At 42.7% G+C, this 15874-nt stretch overlaps 1 protein-coding gene across 1 annotated transcript in view; it reads left to right on the top strand.

The window, feature by feature from the left end:
- LOC112253405 (DNA nucleotidylexotransferase-like) overlaps nucleotides 1-15874 on the top strand; it is a 142248-nt gene that overhangs the window by 27482 nt on the left and 98892 nt on the right. The window lies entirely within an intron of this gene.

Raw genomic sequence — 15874 nt, forward strand, 5'->3', positions numbered from 1 at the left:
CAATTTGGTGTTTGTCCCGTTTTGTGAATTCTTGGATGGTGAGCGGACCCCAGACCTCATAGCCATAAGCCATGGGTTCTATAACTGATTCAAGTATTTTTTTCCAAACCCTAATTGGTATGTCAAATGTTATGTTCCTTTGATGGCATAGAAGGGCCTTCTTGCCTTGTCTCTCAGATCGTTCACAGCTTTGTGAAAGTTACCTGTGGCGCTGATGTTTAGGCCGATGTTTGTATGTTTTTTTTGTGTGCTCTAGGACAACAGTGTCTAGATGGAATTTGTATTTGTGGACCTGGCAACTGGACCTTTTTTTGAACGCCATTATTTTTATCTAACTGAGATTTACTGTCCGGCCCCTGGTCTGACAGAATCTGTGCAGAAGATCTAGGTGCTGCTGTAGGCCTTCCTTGGTTGGGAACAGAAGCACCAAATCATCAGCAAATAGTACATATTTTTGTCCTTGCCAATTTGTTGATATATACACTGCTCAAAAAAATAAAGGGAACACTAAAATAACACATCCTTGATCTGAATGAATGAAATATTCTTATTAAATACTTTTTTCTTTACATAGTTGAATGTGCTGACAACAAAATCACACAAAAATTATCAATGGAAATCAAATTTATCAACCCATGGAGGACTGGATTTGGAGTCACACTCAAAATGAAAGTGGAAAACCACACTACAGGCTGATCCAACTTTGATGTAATGTCCTTAAAACAAGTCAAAATGAGGCTCAGTAGTGTGTGTGGCCTCCACGTGCCTGTATGACCTCCTTACAACACCTGGTCATGCTCCTGATGAGGTGACGGATGGTCTCCTGAGGGATCTTCTCCCAGACCTGGACTAAAGCATCCGCCAACTCCTGGACAGTCTGTGGTGCAATGGTGGATGGAGCGAGACATGATGTCCCAGATGTGCTCAATTGGATTCAGGTCTGGGGAACGGGCGGGCCAGTCCATAGCATCAATGCCTTCCTCTTGCAGGAACTGCTGACACACTCCAGCAACATGAGGTCTAGCATTGTCTTGCATTAGGAGGAACCCAGGGCCAACCGCACCAGCATATGGTCTCACAAGGGGTCTGAGGATCTCATCTCGGTACCTAACGGCAGTCAGGCTACCTCTGGCGAGCACATGGAGGGCTGTGTGGCCCCCCAAAGAAATGCCACCCCACACCATGACTGACCCATCGCCAAACCGATCATGCTGGAGGACGTTGCAGGCAGCAGAACGTTCTCCACGGCGTCTCCAGACTTTCACGTCTGTCACATGTGCTCAGTGTGAACCTGCTTTCATCTGTGAAGAGCACAGGGCGCCAGTGGCGAATTTGCCAATCTTGGTGTTCTCTGGCAAATGCCAAACGTCCTGCACGGTGTTGGGCTGTAAGCACAACCCCCACCTGTGGACGTCGGCCCCTCATACCACCATCAGGGAGTCTGTTTCTGACCGTTTGAGCAGACACATGCACATTTGTGGCCTGCTGGAGGTCATTTTGCAGGGCTCTGGCAGTGCTCCTCCTGCTCCTCCTTGCACAAAGGCGGGGGTAGCGGTCCTGCTGCTGGGTTGTTGCCCTCCTATGGCCTCCTCCACGTCTCCTGATGTACTGGCCTGTCTCCTGGTATCGCCTCCATGCTCTGGACACTACGCTGACAGACACAGCAAACCTTCTTTCCACAGCTCGCATTGATGTGCCATCCTGGATGAGCTGCACTACCTGAGCCACTTGTGTGGGTTGCAGACTCCGTCTCATGCTACCACTAGAGTGAAAGCACCGCCAGCATTCAAAAGTGACCAAAACATCAGCCAGGAAGCATAGGAACTGAGAAGTGGTCTGTGGTTATCACCTACAGAACCACTCCATTATTAGGGGTGTCTTGCTAATTGCCTATAATTTCCACCTGTTGTCTATTCCATTTGCACAACAGCATGTGAAATGTATTGTCAATCAGTGTTGCTTCCTAAGTGGACAGTTTGATTTCACAGAAGTGTGATTGACTTGGAGTTACATTGTGTTGTTTAAGTGTTCCCTTTATTTTTTTGAGCAGTGTATATTGAAGAGGGTGGGGCTTAAAGCTTTTTGTTTGCGTACATGGATTTTATTTCGTTGTATGTTTTTTCCCCCAACACCACTTTCCATCAATTTGTATCGCAGACCCTCATGCCAAATTTAGTCAAAATCTTATTTGAAGTCAAAAAAGCATGAAACAGCAGGGGTTCAAACTGTAGAACCCAGTTCCCAAATTTGAATATAAAATGGATTTATCAAACAAAAGTATGCTTATCTCTGGGACCCACAGATTACTGAACGTAAGTACATTATTTACCAGAGGTGAATGTGTCAAACCAGTTGCCATGATAAAATGTTTTTGTTGGTGTGCACTCGCCTCAAACAATAGCATGGTCTTTTCTCACTGTAATAGCTACTGTAAATTGTACAGTGCAGTTAGATTAACACAAGCTTTTAAGCTTTCTGCACATATAAGACATGTCTATGTCCTGGAAAGTTGGCTGTTACTTACAACGTCATCATAGTCACATTAGTGCACGTTAGCAACAACCGTCCCGGTATAGGGACACCGATCCCGTGTAGGTTAATGATAATGCTGAGGATTTTCCCAAGGTTTCTGCATATCCCACGGTAGTTATTGGGGTCAAATTTATCTCACTGCCTATGTTGCTGTACTGTAATTTACTCTCTCTCTCACACACATACACGCTTGTGCACACGCCCACACACAGAATCTCCTCTCCTGTTCATTCAGGTCTAGCCTACCCCTCATCTCCATCATTCAGTCACTCTTCCTCAGTCATCATTCTACTCCCAGCCTGCCACACACTGATCCAAATATTGACATGTGTGTCCCGGTTGATTGACATGCTACATTAACGACTTTCAAACTGATGGCAACACAGACATCGCTACACAAACACACACACACCCACACACACACACACACACTGGCCTCTTACTAATGAGAGGAGAGGAATCGAGGTAGAGAGAGGAAGAGATAAAGGGCTAAAGGTCTTTGATTTTGTTTCCTTTCATCATACGGCCTCTGGTGATTGTCCAGCATGTCGATAGCAGCATGAAGGCAGTCAGTGTGCTTGACTGATCTTCAACTGCATCACCCTGTGTAGGTGCAACTTACACAAACATAGCAGGTACCAAACAGCAGTCTGACTGAATTACAACCAGTCCTCACTATGGGCTCTTTCTATTTTGGCCTCGACAGACTCTTGGCCTCTCAGACACATTGAAGACAGTGCTGGGTGGTAAACTGGGATGCTACATCAACTCTGCATGAACTAACTCTCCCTCCAGCCTTTACTTTTCATTAATTAGACCAAAGCAAATTTGCCTGTCCTCCCCAGCGTTGGCTCTGTGCTGGAGGTAGGAAACCTGACAGCTGACAGACTGGCCTCCAAGGGAGATGAGAGGGCCAGGGTGTGTTGGTGCTGCTCATCTGTTCAGGTTGGTTCAGGAGCAGGTCGGGCGCTTTAGGAGCCCGCTGACTGCAGCACAGTCTCTGTACGACTCTGCTGGTAGCGACTCAGCACAGAGCCATCTGTCTCCTCGAGCTCTAGGTGAGACTAAGGTGAGACGGCAGTGAAATGTCAATTAGATGTAGCTGACAAAAGGACCTACTGTAAGCTGTTAGTATGAGTTGGTGAGTATGGTGCTCTGAAGTCTTATGTTACTGTACAGTGCTTCTAGTGGACAAACAGAGCAAATATTTTAGCATGAGCCGGTGGGAAAACCACTCTGTAGGTCTACATTCCTTTAAGTGATTCTACTAGAATCATTGTGCACACCTGGCCCCTATTCCCACTGATTGTATTTTTATTTTTGTGCCCCTTGTTCACCATGGTCTTGTCGATTATTGTTACAATGTCCGTTGGTGCGTGTGAGTACCTGTGCTGGGTGTTTTGGGCTCTCGTCCCCTTGTGGATTGCACAGATGATTATGGGTCTCATCCCATGCGTTAATCATTGTGCGTGTGTGTTATTTATTCAAGGTACTCCTCGCTCTTTTGTTTTGGGATTCTACCCTGTGTTTTGTTATGTGTTTGTTTGGTCTTCGCCCCCATGCCTTTACACGGCACACCGTATTTTGGGATGAATTAAAAAAACGATTACGTATTCCTGCACCTGTCTCCTGATCCTTCGTACCAACTTGACAAGGTGTAAAACTGTAGAGTGAAATTCTTACCTTAAGAGCTCTTTGCGAACAATGCAGTGATAATGATAATATAGATAATAATAGAAAATAGAATAAAATATACAAATAAAAATGACACAAACTACAATGTGAGTTAAAGAAACACGAGAAGTATATCCAGGTCAGTGCCAGTACATTATTCAATGTGCAGGGGTACTGGAGTGGTTGAGGTGGGTTTATACATTAAATGTGACTGGTAGTAGAATATACATGTAAACAGGAGTAATAGTGACCAGCAGTAGTATAAATAAATAGTGGTAATGGCTATCAATAATAATGGACAGCAACGTAATGGAGTAATACATCTCATCAATAATCATTTTAGCAGCCATGTAGGTTGTGTCTGGGTGGGTGGAGACCTGTGGATGGGTATACTTAGTGTGGATAGTCTGTGGGAGAGGGAGACCAGTAGTTGTTCGCCATTTAACAGTTAAGGCCAGGGTGATAGAAGCTGTTTAGGAGTCATTGTCTGAGCCTTCATGCACCGGTACCACCTGCAGGATGGGAGCATGGAGAACAGTGCATGTCTCAGGTGGCTGAAGGCAATTTTTCGGGCCTTTCATGAGCTACAGGAAACAGAGGGGGGTGCACACCCCCATCCACATCGATGGGGCCGCAGTGGAGAGGGCCAAGAGCTTCAAGTTCCTCTGTCCACATCACTGAGGACTTAACATGGTCCTCTCACACCAGAACTGTCGTGAAGAAGGCACGGCAATGCCCCTTCTCCCTCAGGAGGCTGACTGGGGCCAAGCGCCGTGCCATCCAGTACCTCTACACCAGGCGGTGTTATAGGAAGGCCCAAACAATTATCAGACTCCATCCACCCAAGCCTTAGATTGCTCTCTCTGCTACCACATGGCAAGCTGTACCAGTGCACAAAGTCTGGAAACAACAGGACCCTGAACAGCTTCTACATCCAAGCCATAAGACTGCTAAACAAGACCGCTAAATAGCTCATCAAATGGCTATCCGGTCTAACTACATCAACACTTTCTTTGCACTAAGACCAAGAAGGCAGAATCACTTTCCTTTAATGCATACATAACGGAAAGAAAATGGCCTTTTATTAATGTGTACGCTCCGTTATTCTCTGAATATCACGTTTTTTTTTGTGTGAAAGGAACCGACCTGGCTTTACGGATTTGACTGGTTTATGACTCAATGACACCACCCCCTGTTAGAGGGGAAAGCATCCCAAGAGTTAACACACAGAAACGTTGTTGACACGGAGGAGAAAATGAATATTGGGATGGAAATGGGAATGTACATAGGGATACTTCTCAAAGGTACAATGAATATTCACATACAGGCTACAAATCAAGTACCCTTTTATGGTCGCATACACGTGTGTAGCAGATGTTATTGTGGGTGAGACAAAATGCTTGTGTTCTTAGCTCCAACAGTGCAGTAATATCTAACAATGCACAACAATACATACAAATCTAAAAGTAAAAGAAAAAATATAAATATTTAGACGAGCAATGTCGGTGTCTGGAGTATAAATATGTGGTGTGATGTACAGACATTATGGACAGTATGTGGATAGAATACAGTACATAGTATACCTGAAGAATGCATGGGTAGAATAGCATATGTACAGAATATTGACTAGAGTACAGCGTACAGTATACATATGCAATAGGTAAAACAGTATGCAAACATTATCCAAGTGACCAGTGTTCCATCTCTATGTAGATAGGGCAGCAGCCTCTAAGGTGCAGGGATAAGACACATTTCTTCAGCCTCCTGAGGTCGACGAGGCGCTGTTGTGCCTTCTTCACCACACTCTGTGTGGGCGGAGCATTTCAGATCGATGTGTACGCCAATGAACTCGAAACTTTTCACCTTCTCCACTGCGGCCTCGTCGATGTGGATGGGGGGTGTGCTCTCTCTGCTGTCTCTTGCAGTCCACGGTCGAGGGAGAGGTTGAGGGAGAGGTTATTTTCTTGGCACCACTCCGCCAGGGCCCTCACCTCCTCCTTGTAGGCTGTATGTTGGTCAAATCTCTTTGGTGTTGGCAGAGCAGAGTAGTGAATGGACATGAATGAGCTATACCCATGTCATGTAATGGCATAGAACTATAATGGCAACATATGATAATACACTGCAGCAATAAACACTAGGCTATTACAGAGCTATACTCGATAACAAGGACCGTACCTAAGGACTGTATCTAAGCATACATTACATAGTAGAGTAGGCTAATGACTAGCATTGTTTTGCTAACAAGGAATAAACAACGGCAGTGTGAGAAAGGACTGTATTTACATGACGGTAAGTTACCTAAAGCTGAGCTACAAGTAAAGGAGACAGCAAACATACACAACATAATATAACAATTACTATGACAACTTAAAAATGCATACAAAGCCAAGTTAAACAGCAACTACAACTTACTTTGTGTTCACGCATCCCATGCATATAACTCCACCCATGATAACACTGTCAGGCTCAGGGCAATATTTATACCTTTGCAGGAGCATGCAATGGGCCTATCTGGCCTGTGCAGGGCTAGCTATGAGCATCTGACTAATCAGATAATGTGTGATCGGTGCATGGACAGAGTGTGGAGTGCATGGGGAGAGTCTGATTGGCTGAAACCACGAGCTGGGGGTGATCGATTTCTCTCACATGAGGGAGAGCTAGACTGCGAGATATAAACAACAACACACACACTGGAAATGAGTCCCACAGCGCCCTCGGAAGGGGGATTCTGTAACAGATAGAATGAACTGAATTCCATCTGGTTATTGGGACAGACATGAATGCCATTTTGGACATGTGAGACAAATCTAATAAGATCAACTACAATCCACATACAACCAAGGCTCTCCAGAATATGATATTTGATTACAACCTCAACCTTGATGCCTTGCGAGTCAATAATCCTAAAGCAAAAGAGTACACTTTCTACTCAAACAGGCATAAAACATTCTCACAAATGGATTTCATACTATAATCTACACCATTTTCTTTAATCAAATCAATTAAAATGTTATATGTTACATGTGCCAAATACAACACATTGAGAGAGAGGTTGTTGTCCTGGCACCACACTGACAGGTCTCTGACCTCCTCCCTATCGGCTGTCTCATCGCTGTCGGTGATCAGGCCTACCGCTGTTGTGCCGTCAGCAAACTTAATGATGGTGTTGGAGTCGTGCTTGGCTACCCAGTCATGGGTGAACAGGGAGTACAGGAGGGGACTAAGCATGCACCCCTGAGGGGCCACAATGTTGAGGATCAGCGTGGCAGATGTGTTGTTGCCTACCCTTACCACTTGGGGGCGGCCCGTCAGGATGTTCAGGATCCAGTTGCAGAGGGAGGTGTTTAGTCCCAGGGTCCTTAGCTTAGCGATGATCTTTGTGGGCGTTATGGTGTTGAACTCTGAGCTGTTGTCAATGAACAGCATTCTCACATAGGTCTTCCCTTTGTCCAGGTGTGAAAAGGCAGTGTGGAGTGCAATAGAGATTGCATCATCTGTGGATCTGTTGGGGCGGTGTGCAAATTGGAGTGGGCATAGGGTTTTTATGATAGTGATAGTGTTGATGTGAGCCATGACCAGCCTTTCAAAGCACTTCATGGCTACCGACGTGAGTGCTACGGGGTGGTAATAATTTAGGCAGGTTACCTTCGCTTTCTTGGGCACAGGGACTATGGTGGTCTGTTTGAAACATGTTGGTATTACAGACTTGGTCAGGGATAGGTTGAAAATGTCAGTGCAGACACTTGCCAGTTGCCACTTGCCAGCACATGCCTTGAGTACTTGTCCTGGTAATCTGTCTTGCCCTGCGGCTTTGTGAATGTTGACCTTTTTTAAAGGCCTTGCTCACATCAGCTATGAAGATCGTGATCACACAGTTGTCTGGAACATCTGGTTCAATCTTAGTCCTGTACTGATGCTTTGCCTGTTTGATGGTTTGTCTGAAGGCATAGCAGGATTTCTTATAAGCGTCTGGATTAGTGTCCCGCTCCTTGAAGGCGGCAGCTCTGGCCTTTAGCTCGGTGAAGATGTTACCTGTAATCCATGGCTTCTGGTTGGGAAATGCACGTTACAGTCACTGTGAGGACGACGTAGTCGATGCACTTATTGATGAAGCCGGTGACTGAAGTGGTATACTCCTCAATGTCATTGGATGAATCCCGGAACATATTCCAGTCTGTGCTAGCAAAACAGTCCCGTAGCGTAGCATCCGCGTCATCTGACCACTTCCGTATTGAGCGAGTTACTGGTACCTCCTGCTTTAGTTTTTGCTTGTAAACAGGAATCAGGAGGATAGAATTATGGTCAGATTTGTCAAATGGAGGGCTAGGGAGAGCTTTGTATGCATCTCTGTGTGTGGAGTAAATGTGGTCTAGAGTTTTTTTCCTCTGGTTGCACATGTGACATGCTGGTAGAAATTAGGAAATGAACCAGCCAGCTCTATATTATCTGTGTCATCATTCATCCAAGTCTCTGTGAATCATAAGATATTACAGTTTTTAATGTCCCGTTGGTAGGATAGTCTTAACCGTAGATCGTCCAGTTTTTTTCCCAATGATTGCACATTGGCCAATAATACTGAGGGTAGTTTTGGTTTACTTATTCGTCTGCAAATTCTTACACGGCACCCCGCCCTCATCCCCCCCTTTTCTCCATATTTTCTTCATGCTGATGAAGGGGATTTGAGCCTTGTCCCGACAAAGCAGTATATCCTTCGCGTCGGACTCATTAAAGAAAATATCTTTGTCTAGTTCGAGGTGAGTAATCACTGTACTGATGTCCAGAATCTCTTTTCGGTCATAAGAGAAGGTAGCAGCAACATTATGTACAAAGTTAGTTACAAACAATGTTGGTTGGGAGCCTATAAAATGGCAGCCCTCTCTTCTGGCATCATTATAGCCGGAGAAAATAAAAATGTGACACCTGGCAACCACAACTACTACTGCAAACGGCAAATCTTAGAATGTGCTCAAAGAGCCACAAGATGCAATTTCAACGTTTCATTACTACAAAATCCTACACCCTATGATCAATTTGACATTCAACTCCCTAATTCATAATGATCTATAGAAATTCAGTTGATTCTACCAAAGGTTTTATAAAAACATTATGCAACTGCATTTGCATGTGAGTTGAATAGATCACTACTAAAGAAGATATCATAATTGGAAATGTTGTTAACTATGCAGTTAACAACATTTAAAAGAGTGTTCTCTACAAACACTCTTTTCAGACCAGGTAGTTATTATTCTTTCCAAAGTCAAGACAGAACTTAACTTCTATAAAGAACTGTACACCTCTGATTGTAAATCCACACCAAGCTTGGCAAAGTCCTTTCTCAACAGAGGAAGTCCAAATCTCTCTTAATGAACTCAAAGGGGCATTGGATATCATGAATAAATGGAAATAACCTGGATGGGATGGTATTTTTCCTGAGGTCTATTTAAAGTTTAGAATCAATTAGGTCCACTATTAGTCGAAATGATTAACACAGCTGTTCACAAAGGTTCCTTTGAGAGAGATGTGAATATATGACTAATTTAGCTTTTATTTAGAAATTATAAGGATGCCACCCAGTGTTCTCACTATCACCCCTATATTTGATAAACACAAATATTAAACTGTTTTCCAAAAGGTTATTGTCCCATCTTGAGACCAAAATTGGTCCACACGGACCAAAGCAGGTTTGTTAAAAAACTTTCTCCTCAGATAACCTCCGTAGGCTATTACATATCTTCAATTCTTCATCAGAAACAACAGCTCCTTGTGCTGTACTATCTCTCGATGCAGAAAAAGCTTTTGATAGACTAGAATGGTCATATCTCTGGTTTGTCTTGGAACATATGGGAATTGGCTCCAATTTCATTAACTTTTTACTGCAGTGGGCTAAATCAGGGTCACACAGAGTGGTTCCTGGAAGTCTTAAACAAATCTACTTTGAAACAAAGTATACACCTCACACACATGGTTATGGGCTTAAAAAAAGAAGATACCTATACCATGTCAGATATAGAGTTGAAATGTATTCAATTTTGAGTTAGTATCCCAATATTACACTTTATATACATCATAGAAGACTGAAATTTAACACAACTGTTTGACATAGAAACACCGGATTTTCGTCGTAAAAATAAATCCTGTATTTATTATTATGAAATTATGAAATATATTAATAACATTCCACCCATGAGGCCAAAGCGGGCACTTATGGTCATTGAATGCAGGAAAGGGCTGACAATATCTGCTCTGCTACCTTCAGAATCACTAGCAGCAGTAGATATTTATATACAATATTTTATTATATTGAGACAATATTTTTCAATCACTCCCAAACGCATTGAAGTTCATAAATGAATTCAGCTTCATCTCAAGTTATAAAATAAATCTAACCAAATCAGCCCAACTGCCTCTCAAGACCCCGATGGAGGACTCCATCTCTATTTATGGAATCCCAATCATTTCACATTTTAAATACTTGTGAGTAGATATGTCCATACTTAGATAAAATTATTGCCAGAAACATTAACGGCACACTCAAATAAATTAACGCTGACCTCAGTAGATGGAATAATATCCCAGTTGCTGTAGCCCTTTCCTGCAGTCAACGACCAAAAGCGCTCTCTTTGGCCTCATGGGTGGAATGGAATTCATATTTTTCTTAATTTCATAATTTTGAAAGATTTTTTTTTTAAACGATGAAAATCTGGTGTTTCTATGTCAAACAGTTGTTATGTTTCATATTTTCTATGTCTTCTGTGACGTATAGAAATTGTAATATTGTAATTGTAATATTGGGATGCAAAGTCAAAATGTAATACATTTCAACTCTGTCTGACATGGTACATGTGCCTTCTTTTTTATCCAATAACCATGTGCGTGAGGAGTATACCTTTCTTTAAAGTAGATTTGTTTAACTTGTTATGTCTAGACGTTCCGCTAGCGGAACCCCTCGACAACATCCGGTGAAACTAGAAATATTAAACTTTCATGAAATCACACATGCAATACACCAAATTAAATCTACACTTGTTGTTAATCCAGCCAATGTGTCAAAAATGTCAGATTTCAAAAAGGCTTTACGGCGAAAGCAAACCATGCGATTATCTCAGGATAACACCCCACCAAACAAACACATGACATTCATATTTCAACCCGCCAGGCGCGACACAAAACGCAGAAATAACGATATAATTCATGCCTTACATTTGAAGATCTTCTTTTGTTGGCAATCCAATATGTCCCATAAATATCACAAATGGTCCTTTTGTTCGATTAATTCTGTCTTTATATCTCCAAAATGTCAATTTATTTGTCGCGTTTGATTCAGAAAAACACTGGTTCCAACTCGCGCAACATGACTACATCAAATAAGTTACCTGTAAACTTGTTCCAAACATTTCAAACAACTTTGCTAATACAATTTTAGGTATTTGTTAACGTAAATAATCAATACAATTTAAGACGGGATAAGCTGTGTTCAATACAGGACGAAAACAACAAACAGTACACTTCACTCGACCCTCGTTCTGAACTGCCCTACTTCTTCATTTCTCAAAGGAAAAACGTCAACCAATTTCTAAAGACTGTTGACATCTAGTGGAAGCGATTGGAACTGCAAGCAAGTGCCACAGAAATCTAGATCCCCATAGAAAACTAATTGAAAAGAGAGTGACTCCTATTCTTTTTTTGAAGATACAAAATATTTTTTTATTGTGAAACAAACAAGAAATAAGACAAAAAAATGGAAAACTTCAGCGTGCATAACTATTCACCTCCACAAACTCTATACTTTGTAGAGCCACCTTTTGCAGCAATTACATCTGCAAGTCTCTTGTGGTATGTCTCTATAAGCTTGGCACATCTAGCCACTGGGATTTTTGCCCATTCTTCAAGGCAAAACTGCTTCAGCTCCTTTAAGTTGGATGGGTTCCTCTGGTGTACAGCAATCTTTAAGTCATACCACAGATTCTCAATTGGATTGAGGTCTGGGCTTTGACCAGGCCATTCCAAAATATTCAAATGTTTCCCCTTAAACCACTCGAGTGTTGCTTTAGCAGTATGCTTAAAGATATTGCCCTGCTGGAAGGTGAACCTCTGTCCCAGTCTCCAATCTCTGGAAGACTGAAACAGGTTTCTCTCAATAATTCCCCTGTATTTAGCGGCATCCACCATTCCTTCAATTCTGACCAGTTTCCCAGTCCCTGCCGATGAAAAACATCCCCACAGCATGATGTTGCCACCACCATGCTTCACTGTGAGGATGGTGTTCTTGGGGAGATGAGAGGTGTTGGGTTTCCTTGATGGCCAAAAAGCTCAATTTGAGTCTCATCTGACCAGAGTACCTTCTTCCATATGTTTGGGGAGTCTCCCACATGCATTTTGGTGAACACCAAACATGTTTGCTTATTTTTTTCTTTAAGCAATGGCTTTTTTCTGGCCACAATTCCTTAAAGCCCAGCTCTGTGGAGTGTACGGCTTAAAGTGGTCCAATGGACAGATACTCCCATCTCTGCTGTTATCTTTGGTCTCTTTGTTGCCTCTCTGATTAATGCCCTCCTTGCCTGGTCCGTGAGTTTTGGTGGGTGGCCCTCTCTTGGCAGGTTTGCTGTGGTGCCATATTCTTTCCATTTTTAATAATGGATTTAAATTGTGCTCCGTGTTTTATAACCCAACCCTGATCTGTACTTCTCCACAACTTTGTCCCTGACCGGTTTGGAGAGCTTCTTGGTCTTCATGTTGTCGCTTGCTTGGTGGTGCCCCTTGCTTAGTGGTGTTGCAGACTCTGGGGCCTTTCAGAACAGGTGTATATATACTGAGATCATGTAACAGATCAGATAGATTGCTCACAGCTGTACTATATTTAACTAATTATGTGACTTCTGAAGGTAATTGGTTGCACCAAATCTTATTTAGGGGGTGAATACATATGCACACACCACTTTTTAATTTTTTATTATTATTATTATTTTTAAATATATATATATTTTTTTCATTTCACTACACCAATTTGGACTATTTTGTGTGTCCTTTACATGAAATCCAAATAAAAATCAATTTAAATTACAGGTTGTAATGCAACAAAATAGGAAAAACACCAAGGGGGATGAATACTTTTGCAAAGCACTGTATTTATGATGAATGTATTATTGGTAATACTCTGCATTTCTTACTGTTATTTGTCTTTTGAGTGGCAGCCTGCTGGTACATGTTTTATAAATGTATCATTTGAAATTAATAATGTACCCGTATAGCCCCCACCCCAAACAAAAAAATGACAAAATAAATATAAACTTGGTTTAAAAAATATAAAATGAAGAAGGAATTATTGTCATTCTCAATGGGTGTAAAAAACAGAGATCAATTAAAAATTACTTTGAGAAGCTCCGCAGCTCATTAGTGGTGGTGAGTTAAGACAATCAGAAATACTATCAGACATTCCCAAATGAGCACTTTTATAGATTGGGCGCAGGCCATGTACCTCTATGCTTGCTCAGGCATGCTCGCATACTCAACAATGGCAGAACAAAGAACCAGATACATGTTCACATGGAGTGCTCCAAGACAAAAAGGAAACAAACCAAAACTTGTTTCTCATAAGTGTAGCATGGGTTGTGAGCTCTGCAAACAACTTGTCCACTCCGAGATTGAGAACGGTAAATGACTGTAATAATATATTGAATGCAGTGTTGGGACTAATGCAACATTTTTATAAAATTGCTTGGCGTGCCAAGGCAAATACCCTTGCATGCCAGCTGTGGCACCTATGCCATAAGTTGCAGATGCCTGTACCAAACAATTGGAGCTGAGATATTTTCCCCCATAATCAGTGGAAAGTTGCCCCATACTGTATGGTAGTTCTATATGAATTATGGCTAAGCTCCCTCTGCTACAGTAGCCAGCTAGCTAGCTTCTCCAGGCAGAGCCACAGTGCAGACAGAGTATCCCACCACAGCAGGAGCCTGCCCTCTCACCCCTCTCAATTAAGGCCTCAATCCTCTCATTATCTCCCTCTGTGAACAGAGCCCAGCTGTGTGTGTGTATGTGTTGGTATGTTGTGTGAGTGTGCATGCATGCGTTTGAACTCCTGTGTGTGTGTGCGCGCATACTTGTCGGTGTGTTTGAGGTCATCCTCTCGCTACGTGTTGTAAATGGGTCAGTGGAGTCTCCTGCCAGGCTGGGCTCAGGTCTTGCCTGCTGACCCGAAGCAGCATGTCTGGACAGATCACCCATGGCCTGGCCACGCTGTGGGTGACTGCACTGATCTAGCTCACTACTCAACCAAACCAGGAGAAAAGAAACCTGCCAACTTGGCCACGACTGCTAACATGATCTACTGAAGAGAAACACTGTTTTAAAGGTTGGATTATCTACAGTAAAACTGTCCCCATTTTACCCTATCTGATCTCGTCCTCATCAGTGGCACCTTGTGAATACCTGGGTGGGTGGGGTGGGGGGATAATTCAGCCATTCGCAAAGTGCCACTGATGAGGATGAGATCAGATACGGTAGAATGGGGACAGCTTTACTGTCGCCATTTTACTGAGTTACTCTTCATATAATTAGTTTTTCCTCACAAAAGGGCTTTATTACAGACAGAAATACTCCTCAGTTTCATCAGCTGTCCGGGTGGCTGGTCTCAGACAAACCTGCAGGTGAAGAAGCCGGATGTGGAGGTCCTGGGCTGGCGTGGTTACACATGGTCTGCAGTTGTGAGGCCGGTTGGACGTACTGCCAAATTCTCTAAAACTACGTTGGAGCCGGCTTATGGTAGAAAAAAGAACATGAACTTCTCTGGCAACAGCTTTGGTGGACATTCCTGCAGTCAGCATTCCAATCTGTGGCGTTGTGTGACGAAACTGCACATTTTAAAGTGGCCTTTTATTGTCCACAGTACAAGTGCACCTGTGTAGTGATCATGCTGTTTAATCAGCTTCTTGATATGCCACACCTGTCAGGTGGATGGATTATCTTGGCAAAGGAGAAATGCTCACTAACAGGGATGTAAACAAACTCATGAAACATGGGACCAGCACTTTATATGTTGCATTTATATTTTTGTTCAGTATATATAATATATATTTAGAAGATCTTTTTATATGTTTTTTTCTTTGATATTTTGTCTTATTTTTTGGACCAAACACAAGTGGGGCACTGCCCCTAACGGATGAGCCGCCACCACTCTTTATATTTTTATTACAATATGCTTTGCATTCTGTATTAAAAGTCATTAATTGCCTACATATTTTTTTATCAGCTACTTATGTTTATTCTATCTGCGTAATATGCCTAATATACATCCCTACATTTACCATTAGTCTGTACTTTACTGTACTGTATATCAATGCAGAGCAGAACGGAAGCTTCTCTTCTCTAGAACATGGTGTCCTCTGGGACTGCTCAGTGAGTAAGGAAGCTTCTCTTCCCCGGAACACGGTGTCCTGTGAGACTGCTCATGCATAAACCCCCCCCTCTCTCCCTCCTGGCAATATCCTTCTATTGAAAAAACCAAAATTGAAAACTCCTGACAGTTGTTCTTTCCTTTCGTTGGACCACCATGTTGCTTCAGAGAGGAAAGTCCACAGCAGCACCGCAGGCCCCTCGGGAGCCTGTTGTGAACAAGTGGAAAATGACAGGTTTCTCTCCGGCGCACACCGACCCAAATATCGCT

Source organism: Oncorhynchus tshawytscha, linkage group LG06 (assembly GCF_018296145.1).
Source record: "Oncorhynchus tshawytscha isolate Ot180627B linkage group LG06, Otsh_v2.0, whole genome shotgun sequence".
In the NCBI taxonomy this organism is placed as follows: domain Eukaryota; kingdom Metazoa; phylum Chordata; class Actinopteri; order Salmoniformes; family Salmonidae; genus Oncorhynchus; species Oncorhynchus tshawytscha.